The sequence below is a fragment of the Mus pahari genome, chromosome 9 (genome assembly GCF_900095145.1).
Source record: "Mus pahari chromosome 9, PAHARI_EIJ_v1.1, whole genome shotgun sequence".
NCBI lineage: Eukaryota > Metazoa > Chordata > Mammalia > Rodentia > Muridae > Mus > Mus pahari.
The window spans coordinates 59,547,819-59,558,887 of record NC_034598.1 but is presented as its reverse complement, the minus strand read 5'-3'; the positions used below and the strand labels follow the sequence as shown (position 1 = coordinate 59,558,887).

The 11,069-nt window shown below is 44.7% G+C and overlaps 1 long non-coding RNA gene across 1 annotated transcript in view; it reads left to right on the top strand.

The window, feature by feature from the left end:
- Nucleotides 1-5,126, top strand: part of LOC110326159 — a 6,230-nt gene extending 1,104 nt beyond the window's left edge. Inside the window, exons 2-3 of the long non-coding RNA XR_003844512.1 lie at nucleotides 4,301-4,421; nucleotides 4,833-5,126. This is a non-coding gene — a long non-coding RNA (uncharacterized LOC110326159). The remainder of the gene's footprint in view (nucleotides 1-4,300; nucleotides 4,422-4,832) is intronic.
- The last annotated feature ends 5,943 nt before the right edge of the window (nucleotides 5,127-11,069 follow it).

Here is an 11,069-nt window from a genome sequence, read left to right as displayed (position 1 = left end):
GAACTCACTCTGTAGACCAGGCTGGCCTCGAACTCAGAAATCTGCCTGCCTCTGCCTCCCAAGTGCTGGGATTAAAGGTGTGTGCCACCACTGCCCGGCACACACACACACACACACACACACACACCTTTTATCATGTGTAATCGGTAACTACTTAACCCATGCTCCCGTTTCTTTGTATACCATTACCTGATGCTCGCCTGCCTTCCAACCCTAACTTTATTAGGGGTTCACATCCTTACCTGTGATCCCAGAACACTTTATTTCAGTGGCTCTCAATCTTCCTAACACTTGTGACCCTTTAATACAGTTCTTCATGGTGTAGTAACCCCCAACCATAAAATTGCTACTTAATAACTGTAATTTTGCTACTGTTTTGAACCTTAACGTAAATGTTTTCTGACATCTTAGGTGACCCCCTATGAAAGGGTCATTTGATCCCAGAGGGGTTGTGACCCACAGGTTGAGAACTCTTGCAGTTCCTATTCCCTATAAATCATAAGTAGATTTTCCTCTCTTTTCTCTTTAGTGTGTGTCTTGGGAACAGGCACTCTGCCTGAGGGAGGAAAACTCCATAATGGTAGGAAGAGGAGATGGTTTACACTCAGGCAGAATGCTCTATTTGGTATATGAACATTTGGAAGATTGGCTCTTCAGTTTATTCAACATAAGACCCAAAATATCACGAGTCTACAGAAGACAATAAAGCTAATGTGTGTGAATCCCATAGTGACCCACATATATGTTAACTATAAGATCATCTGTAGTCTTGGAGAGTGAGCTCTAGCACTGTTTGAGAATGGGGAGAGTTACTATAGTGCTATGACTCCCAAAGACTCATATATTTGGAGCTTGGTCATTGGGAATAGCACTCCTTGACAGGGATTAGGAGGTGTGGCCTTGTTGGAGGAAGTCTGTCACTGGGGGTGGACTTTGAGATTTCACGAGCCTAAGCCAGACCCTGTGCCTCTCTCTTCCTGCGGCCTGTGGATCTGGATGTAGATCTCTCCTCAGCCCATTCTCTAGCACCATGTCTGCCTGCATGCCAACAGACTCCCCTCCATGGCAATAATGGACTACATCACTGAACCTGTAGACCAGCCACAGTTAAATGCTTTCCTTCATAAGAGTTGCCGTGGTCATGGTGTCTCTTCACAGCAATAGAGCATTGACTAAGGCAGATGTTGGTACCAGGAGTGGGGTATTGTTATGACAAGCCATGTTTCTTGGTGCAATATGGACTTTGAAACTTGGATAGGGAAAGCAATTGGACATTTTAAGCAGGACTTAATGGGCCATCCTATTAGGTACATGGAAGACAGAGCAATGTAGATTATGACCCAGCTCAAAAGGTTTAAGAGGAGAAGAATATTAGTAAGTGGCTCAGAGATCATACTTGTGATATTTTGGTGAAGAATGTGGCTGTTTTCTGCCTTTGTTAAAAAAAAAAAAAAATCTGGGCTGGTGAGATGGCTCAGTAGGTAAGAGCACCCTACTGCTCTTCCAAAGGTCCGGAGTTCAAATCCCAGTAACCACATGGTGGCTCATAACCATCTGTAACAAGATCTGATGCCCTCTTCTGGAGTGTCTGAAGACAGATACAGTGTACTTACATATAATAAATAAATAAATCTTTAAAAAAAGAGATGAATTAGTGCCATGTGGTGGCTCACGCCTTTAATCCCAGTACTTGGGAGGCAGAGGCAGGCAGATTTCTGAGTTTGAGGCCAGCCTGGTCTACAAAGTGAGTTCCAGGATAGCCAGGGCTATACAGAGAAACCCTGTCTCGAAAAACCAAAAAAAAAAAAAAAAATCTGCCTGAGGCTAAATTGAAGAGTTTTGGATTAATGGTATTGGCCAAGGAGATTTCAAAATAGCCTAGTATTGATTATCATGTGGTTATTAGTGGCCAGTCTTATGCAGATCTATAATAATAATAATAATAATAATAATAATAATAATAATAATAATAAAACGAGCTATGCAGTTTGAGGGAAAAAAAGAACACCAGGAAGTGCCATGGAGCTCAAGTCCAGGGCTCAAGGAAACAAAAGGTTTAAAGAAAAGCCTGCTGCCAAATGGACTAAAGGGAGTGGTGCCCTCAGAGCAAGACCCCCACCCAAGCAAGCTTCCAACTTGTGAAAAGGAATTGAAGAAAAGCTTAGGGGTTGGCATGGACGCATACACCTTAAATCCCAGCACCCAGGGAGCAAAGGCTGGTGGATCTCTGAGTTCTAGGCCAGCTTGTTCTACAGAGTGAGTTCCAGGACAGCCAGGCGAAAGCAGTGAAGGAAAATGTGTTTGGCCAAGGGGGCTGGCTGTGTTCCAGCCCCAGCAAGCAGACGAACTTGGCAGCTTCCACCACATGGTTCTGGCTTTAGAGGAGAGGATACCAGAAACTCTGGAAGGATACAAGAAGCTCTGGAAATTCCTGTACCAAAACATCTGGGAGCTCAAACATCCACCGCTCTGCAGTGTTCTTCATTATACCAGCTATAGCCAGGTCTGCATTTGAGGCCACTTTTATGGTTCAAGAAAAAGGAAATAAGAGATTTAGAGGGCTTCACAAAGACCTAAGACTCTAAATTGTATATTTTCTTCTACCTGCCCCCCCCAGCCATACATTAAACAAATATGTATTTCTCTATACCATAGAGAGGACTTCCTGGTTTTACAGAGTACAGTCCCCTTACCCCCTCAAAATACTTAAAGTAATTCTACAGTTTTGCTTAATACAGCTTTGAATGGATTGTTGTTACTGGTCATCAGAAAAATATTCTTTCCATATTGTTTTTTTTTTAATTTTGCTTAACATTTAATTGTTCATATGGAGGGACGATGGTGCGTGCCCTGACACGAGTATGGAGGTCAGAGGACAGTTTTCAGGAGTTGGTTTTCTTCCACCATGTAGGTCCCAAGGATTGAACTTAAATCATCGGATTTGGTGGCAAGCACCTTTACCTACTAAGCCATCTCACTGGCCCAGAAAATACTCTTTTTTTTTTTTTTTTTTTTTTGGTTTTTTTCGAGACAAGGTTTCTCTGTATAGCCCTGGCTGTCCTGGAACTCACTTTGTAGACCAGGCTGGCCTTGAACTAAGAAATCCGCCTGCCTCTGCCTCCCGAGTGCTGGGATTAAAGGCGTGCGCCACCACGCCCGGCCAGAAAATACTCTTAAACCGTATATTTCTTATGATCTAAGCAAAGCAGTACATGCTTGTAATAGCAGCACTCTCAAGACTCAGGCAAGAGGGTTATGAGTTCAAGGCCAGCCTGATCTACAGAGAGGTTTTGTTTTGTCGTTTGTTTGTTTATTTGTTTAAGGTGTACATTCCAATAGTGAGTACACAGGCTAGACCATCAGAGCTCATCAGTGTTCAGTTACGAGACCTACCTGATCCTGATTAGTCAGGGTTGCCTGCAGTGGAAGAACAAAGAGAGCCTAGCATCGGTGGTCAGCCATTTTGCCTTTAGTACTATGAAGAGACGGTCTTTTCCTCAGGTAAGAACCGAACATTATGGTTGTCAGTGTTCCTCATGCTCACGCTCCTAACAGTTTACAATTAGGGCAAAACCAAACCAGTTTGACTTTGTTTTAATGCAGTCAGGATCCTAGACTCTGGGATCGTGTTACCATGTTTCAAGGTGAAGGGCTTTGGGGAACTACAGAACTCCCACAGGCCTGATTTATCCAACACACAGGGACCCAAGAGAAGGTGCTTTCATGCTGTCCTGATGAATTAGCAGAATACACTGATCTTGGAGCAACAGTCGGGGAAGGCGGTGGTTTCAGGATGTGAAGAACGCTAAGCTTAAACAAGGCATGTGGACTGAGCCCAGAGCTTAATGGAATTACAGATTCTAAAGAGCTATCCTATTTCTGTAGAAACAGAGTCCAAATTTCAGAAGAGACATTTCCTGGTAAACAAGAATCCTACTTCAAGTTTCTGCAGCTGCTTTTGGTACAAAAACTTCAACGTGTTTGAATCACCAAGCGCCTCACTGATGAATGATGCATACACAGTCGCAAAAGGAATTTAATCTGACGAGTCTGAAAAAGGGACGATTCTACCAGAAGTTGAATTGGAATTTGAGAACTGGAATGTGACTGACAAAATTGTCCGAAATGTTAGCCTGCGGGGACGTCTTTCATAACAACACTGAAATTCAGGTAGAAGGCAATCAGGAACAGCAACAACAACAAGTCCACATTCAGCTACCCACCACCCGAACGCAGTTCAGTCACGCCACAAACATGACACATTAGCCAACAAGTTTCCAATTTATGATCATTTTTTCAGGACCAGAAGTGCTGTGTGCTCTGATGAAAAGAGTTCTTTCCAGATAAGCAGATATACTTGGGGCTGCGTGGAGTGGATACCGGTCCCAGTTTGCTACCAGCAATCCCAACCCAAGATGCAGGTGAGCCACAGGATTGTAGAGTCTGGGCTTGAGGGGAATAGTTAAACATTGGGAAGCCTCGTATTTTATAAGGAGTAAATAAGTAATATAAGCATAATTGATCTATCTTTTGGGACCCTGAAATTTTCAGTGTATTCTAATTACTAGGCTCCAAGAAAGAGCTAGCCAAAAGCATGATTTAATATTGCCACATTTTTAGAAACACGCTCAACAAACCTCTTTGAAAGACTTTTTATTTTACTCTAAAAATATCTATAATTCTGAATAGCTGAACACTAAGGACAAATTTAGGCTGCATGCGTGTAGATTTCTAATTTTTCCTAAAATGCAGACACCACTATTCTGAAGAATTATAGAGGAGTCACGGTATGAAATGTCTGAATGCATTACTGTCTCTCTTTCCATATCCAGAAATCATGTAAGAGAGGAGAAAGCAATAAGAAAACGGACTCCCATCCCTCAAGGTCCAGAACCATGCCTCTTCTCTCTGGCAAACTAGGACACCAGTATACTGCCCAGCTTCCAAAACACATATGAATGATGGAGAAAGCCGCCCAGATTTAACAAAAGCTGTGTGGGAGGAAGGAGAGAGCAAAGACACACTCATCAGCCGGAAGACTTGGCTAAATGACACAAGGAAAAGTGTGACTCCTGACCTCGGAGTTAGGCTTGACAGAGAAATGCCTGCTGAGCAAATGGGATCTATCCCTACACTACAAAATATAATATAATATAATATAATATATATATAATATAAAATAGAACAGAAGTATAAAAGCCCTGAGGGTAAGAGACATCTTGAGGTAGAGGGCTCAATTCAATTATTACCTGGAACTCTAGGAATTCCCACTCAAACGCTGGAAACTTCTGCAGGTGTAGGAACACTCGGTTGGTTTAATGTTGAGAAATGGAAAGTAGTGCCAATATATAAAGTAGTGCCAGTATCTTTACTTGGATAAAAATTTGGAGAAAAGGAGCAGGTTCTGGTTTGACGGTGAAATTTCCCTCACGCGCCCCCTTGGTCTCCAGGTGGCGGCGCTGTTGCGATGAAGCGTGGACCCTTTAGGAGGTGGGGTCCCCGGGAGGAAATGGGTCACTTTACAGCTCTCTGCTTCCTGATTTGTCCCGATGTGAGCAAGCACTGCCAAAGACAGAGCCTCCAAGCCCCAGCCACGGCCCGCATCCCTGCAAACGGGGAGCAAAGTAAACCTCTCTTTTCTTTAGGATGCCTCTCTCCTGTGTGCACTCACAGCCTCAAAACAAGAAACCAGCACAGAGCCAAGCAACAGGCGAGGAACGCTTTCATCCCGTAACATTTTATGCAGCAGGATGAGAGTTCCGAGAAAGAGCTTTCCCTGGATTTGGGGAGATGGAGAGGTGTTGGAGAGGGTTGTAAGGAGACGAAACAATCACTTCTATTAAAAGACCATAAAGCAGAATTGTGGGGAATCAAGGAAAACATGACCCGATAACGGGAGATGGAGAAGTGTAGATGAACAGATTCAAAAGAGTTGCGGTAGAAAAATATAAAACAAAAATCACAGGAAAACAAAATTAGAAGGGAAGGGGAAGGGAGGCAGGGAAGAAACAGAGTTAAAAGGCTAAATACACACTGAAAACAGGCCGATCTTTTTGTTTACTCTCTTAAATTGCTCACTGGACATGAATTTTACAAGCATCACTAACATTAGCAAGAACAATGGAGCCAGTGGGGAGCTGCACCTTGTCCCAGCTGCATGCTGAGAGCCACCAGTAAGACCACGGGCCTGAAGGTATCAGCCCACGCCTCTCCTTGGCGCATGTGCACTGGATTAGTGATCCGCCGAGCTTCGGGATTTCTTCTGATAGTTGTATGGAATGGGTTGATGAGGAGAACCTCAGAATTTATATGTGGACATTTCTCCAATGGTGAAGAGTTGAAGACTCAGCCTGGTGGTGATGGCACACGCCTTTAATCCCACCACACCGGGAGCAGAGGCAGGTAGCTCTCTGTGAGTTTGAGGCCAGCCTGGTCTACAGAGCTAGTTCTAGGACAGCCAGGGAAAGCATTCAAGATTCACGGAGTCCCACCGTGGCATCCAGCTCTCTCCTCAACAACAAACTGAAGGCTTCACCAGACATTTTACTGGTTAACACCACAATGAAGAGGATTGCCATAAATTACAACTTGTAGCCACCACAGAGAACAGGTATGCTTTGAATGCCATAAGCTCGCTAGGGTTTGTGTTCCAGCCTGTACACATAATCCATCCAGAAGGGGCAGGAAGCCTAGTGCAGCAGAGAAAGCCACATTAAAGCCAGCATCAGACCCTGGGAAGGAAGCCACCACATGGCTGGGGCTGCTGCTTCCGCCATAGCTCTTGAATGCAGTCATCACACCAAGCAGGAAGAAGTCTTTTCAAAAAAGCCTTTATATGGAACTTTTAATGATGCCCCAAAGAAAAGTGTCCAAAATGATGAACCAAACAAAAATATAATAGGAAAAAAAAAACTCAACTAAAAAAAAAAAGTTACATATCTTCACTGAAAAGACTTGCTACAGGTCAGACATCTTTTACCTACTGCAGCTCCTGACTACGAAGAAAATCTTGTGGAGAGCTTTAAGCAGTCAAATCGTTTATCAAGGGGGACCTGTTAGGCTGGCTTTAGATTCCTACACAGGAACACTCATTCCAGAAAGGCACTGGAGCAATATAAGATGCAAGAAGGAAGTGGGCATGCTAGACAGAAAGTCTTGCCAAGTTGCCTTCGAGTAGGAAGCCGACAGGCACAGAGTTTTAACTGCACAACCGTCTGGGCACAGTTGCTTCTGTTAACCCTTTACAGCAAAGGAGAAGAAAACTTCTAAAGGATTCATTTGAGGTGACAAAAGAGAATTTCCAGACTATCACAAAAGAACTGCTTGCAAGTATTCCATGCACCCTACCTTCGTGCCCTCTGAAATTCAACCGACCACCCTAAAGCCACCATAAGTCCTGTCCAGTGTCACACACACAAACACACACACATTTTTTATGCGTGGGTCTCTATGCCAGGCCTCATTAATCTTCAGACATTTCTCATTCTTCTCCCGCAGAGTCCCCATCTTTAATGCTCAGAGTAAGCCACGTAGAAATGTTTTATTTTTTCTATCGTATAGTGGTCCCTCAGCCAGATTTTAATATTTCTCAGTCATAATCACCTACAGTCTGATAATCTCTTGGTTTAGTCTTCTCAAAACTTCAATAAATCCGAGCAGTGGTGGTGCACGCCTTTAATCCCAGCACTTGGGAGGCAGAGGCAGGTGGACTTCTGGGTTTGAGCCAGCCTGATCTACAGAGTGAGTTCCAGGACAGCCAGGGCTATACAGAGAAACCCTGTCTTGAAAAAACAAACAAACAAACAAAAAACTTCAATAAATATAGAAAGTGGTCTCCTTGTGTGCCTGCATGTTCTTGTGTGTACGTGTGTACGTGTGTGTGTGTGTGTGTGTGTGTGTGTGTGTTTTGTCAAGGTCTCTTCATGCAATCCCATTGAACTCCAACTTGTGATCCTCTTATCACAGATTTCTGAGTGCTGGTGTGATGCTATGTGTCATGAAACCCAGCCAATAGGCGGTCCTTCACGCAGTCTCTGTCTTTTCCGCCTCTCCCCTCACAGACCCTGTCTCCAGGTGTGTTCTAGCTTCTGTTTCCAACTTCCCTCACCACCTCTGTGTGAGGCAACTGTGTCACCAGACAAAAACTGGGAAGGTTGAGTAGATTCAGACCATGACACCCCACATAAGGATTGTGACTAGTCACAGAGCACGAAGTATCGAGTTCTCCATGCTAATGAGCTATCTAGATGGGCAGGCCCTGAAGGCTTAGCCAATAAGCTTCCACTCCAGGACACTCTTTCCTGCAAAAGGTATTTAATCTCTGGCCCACCCTGAGGAAGTTGTATGCGTCCGTTTTCCAGTGGCAATCAGCAGTTTGGACAAGCAAGGACTGTCTCTCTCATCAAGAAGTGCCATGGAGGGAAGCCTTCGGCATACAGAGCCAAGAGGTCTAACTCTCCTGCAGAAGGCCTCTCTGCCCTCCAGACACGGACACTCACTCCTGAGCTAAGCCGGATTCCCCTTCCCTCCGGCCCCCCAGGCTTGTTGCTAGCCAGAGGGACCTGTTTCAGACCTTCGGGGTTCCTAGTGGCATCTGAGTGTCCAGGAGTTTGAGAAACACCCCTGGTCCCCCAGACCTACACACACACACACACACACACACACACACACCATCAACTAGATAGGAACCTGGTGTCAACTAAGAGACATGCCCCAGGGCAGCTCTGTGAGGACCTTCAGAAAGAATGTACTGAGGAGAGATGTCCTGGGCTAGGTCAGAGTGGGCAGCAGGAGAGATGGAGAAAAAGACTGTGGTGCCAGTCGTCAGTCAGTCTTGCCCTTGCAGATGGGTGTACTTGCTGCTGCTGCTGCGGCGGCGGCTGCTGCTGCGCCACATTTCTGCCCCATCAGACTCCAGCCTCTTCAGCTTTCTAGCATGAACTAAAGATCACCCACTCTCCAGTCTTCTCAGCGTTTAGCATCAAACTGGAAAAGCTGAGGCCACCAGTTTTGTAGACTGAGAAGCTACAAGGTTGTAGGGCTTCCCTGGGAGAAATGGCTACTGCTGGACTACCCCATCCCTATCTGAACACACACACACAAACACACACACACACACACACACACACACACACGGAGGGGTGGGGTGGGGGGACAGTTCTAATCCTTTAGAATACCCTGCCAAATACAGATGCTGGCTTCTAGAGCATTGGTTCTGTTTGTATTTACTTATTTACATATGTGTGTGGTACATGCCAGTGTATACACATTAGCGTGGGTGACCTGCCCGTCTGTGTACGTCTGAAGACCTCTCAGGTGTCTCCAATCTGTCTCAGTTTTGAAACACGGCTCACTAAGCCTGAGCTCACTGTCTCAGCTCGACCGGCCGGCCAGCGACCCACCTGCTTCTGCTCCATCCTTAGCACAGGCACCCCCTGCAGCACCTGGCTTTAAATGACTGCTGGGGGGTTGAACCCAGATCCTTATGCTTGCTCAGCAAAACCTTGACCCACTGAACCATCTCCTCCATCCCAGCATGTAAGAGATGCAAGTAACCCCTGAGTCTAAGAACATCAAAATTCCAAGCTTTTAAATTTAAAGCCTTTAATCCCAGCACTCGGGAGGCAGAGGCAGGTAGAGATCTCCATGCATTTGAGGCCAGCCTGGTCTACAGAGTGAGTTCCAGGACAGCCAGAGTATGATGGGTTTTACATATGCTCAGCCCAGGGAGTGGCGCTATTAGGAAGTGGGGCCCTTTTGGAGTAGGTGTGTCATTGTGGTTGTAGGCTTTAAGACCCTCATCCTAGGTGCCTGGAAGCCAGTCTTCTCCAAGCAGCCTTCAGATGAAGATGTAGAACTCTCAGTTCCTCCTACATCATGCCTACCTGGATGCTGCTGCCATGCTCCCACTTTGATAATAATGGACTGAACCTCTGAACCTGTATAAGCCAGCCCCAACTAAATGTTGTCCTTATATGATTTGCCTTGGTCATGGGTATGTTCACAGCAGCAAAACCCTAACTAAGACACAGGGCTATGAAGAGAAACCCTGTATCAAAAAACAAACAAACAAAATAATAATAATAATAATAATGATAAAATTTTAGGCAGTCACTGAGCCCATTTTATAATCAGCAAGAAATAGGACTGGGGTTTAAATCAGTGACATAAGGTTAGCTCAGTTTATTATCTGTGAAATTGTTCTACCATTCAAAAGCCACAAAATATATAGCCCAATATTGGAATACTGTCATTAAAATGTAAACGTTAGAATTAGAATTTATTTTGCGATTTTGAAAATACTCTCCGACTCTTTGCCCTCAGGATAAGCACCTGCCAGGACTAGGATACATTGTAATTTTGGCTTCCTTACTTATACCAAGCAATGTATTTTTGAAACAATTCTATGGAGACTCTTCTTTTCCATCTCCAACAGACCTACAGGACTTAGTTAGGGTTTCAAATGCTGTTTGAGACACCATGACCACAGCAACTCCTATAAAGGACAATATTTAATTGGGGCTGGCTTACAGTTTAGAGGTACAGTCCATTATCATCATGACAGGAAGCATGGCGGCACGCAGGCAGACACGGTGCTGGAGAAGGAGCTGAGAGTTCTACATCCCAGTCTGAAAGCAGCAGGAAGAAAGGGTTTTATCACTGGGCCTGGCTTGAGCCTCTGAAACCTCAAACCCACCCTGAGTGACACACTTCCTCCAACAGGGCCACACCTCCTAATAGTGCCACCCCCCATGGGCCTATTGGGGCCATTTTCATTCAAATGACACTAAAAAAAAAAAAGTTATTAAACTTTTCTGGTGAAAAGAGTGAAAAGGGGACTAGAATAAAGACTTTTTTTCATTTATAACAATTACTGTCTGACATCAATTGAGTTTTAAACTGAGGGAGTTTATTAACATCAGTGGAAAAGTGCAATTTCCAAAATGTCATTTTAGCGGAAGAAAAGGGGTAGGCGGTGAACTCAGTGGGGACAGGTTTTGGAGAGTGAGGAGGAAGAGGTCTAGAAAACAGGAAAATCAGGTAAGACTCCCATTGTTCCCCATCAGGGG